Source organism: Penaeus monodon, chromosome 27 (assembly GCF_015228065.2).
Source record: "Penaeus monodon isolate SGIC_2016 chromosome 27, NSTDA_Pmon_1, whole genome shotgun sequence".
NCBI lineage: Eukaryota > Metazoa > Arthropoda > Malacostraca > Decapoda > Penaeidae > Penaeus > Penaeus monodon.
Genome location: NC_051412.1, coordinates 11,592,814 through 11,593,098, shown reverse-complemented (window position 1 = coordinate 11,593,098; position 285 = coordinate 11,592,814). Strand labels below are relative to the sequence as shown.

The following is a 285-nucleotide window of genomic DNA, read 5'->3' as shown; positions in this document are numbered from 1 at the left end:
TTCTGTTTCTTTCAGTATATGTGTCTGCAACATGGGTACATATGCATTATCAACAAAATTACACTTTCACACTGAGCATCTGTATAAACATATATATCTGTATAAACATATATGTTCCTACACGTGTGCAGCACACACACAAAATAAGGGACGGGAGTAGGTCCCCGCAGGATGAAGGTAGGTCAGACGACGATGTAGGTCAAAGGACCAACCAAGTCAACGCTTAGAGGATTTCACTCAGCTAAGTTAAGTCTCCTCCCTTTGTGAGACACTGGCGCTTTGTAC

At 42.1% G+C, this 285-nt stretch overlaps 1 protein-coding gene across 4 annotated transcripts in view; it reads left to right on the top strand.

The window, feature by feature from the left end:
- The window catches only part of LOC119590576 (beta-1,3-galactosyltransferase 4-like), a 26,067-nt gene that overhangs the window by 672 nt on the left and 25,110 nt on the right, over nt 1-285 (top strand). The window lies entirely within an intron of this gene.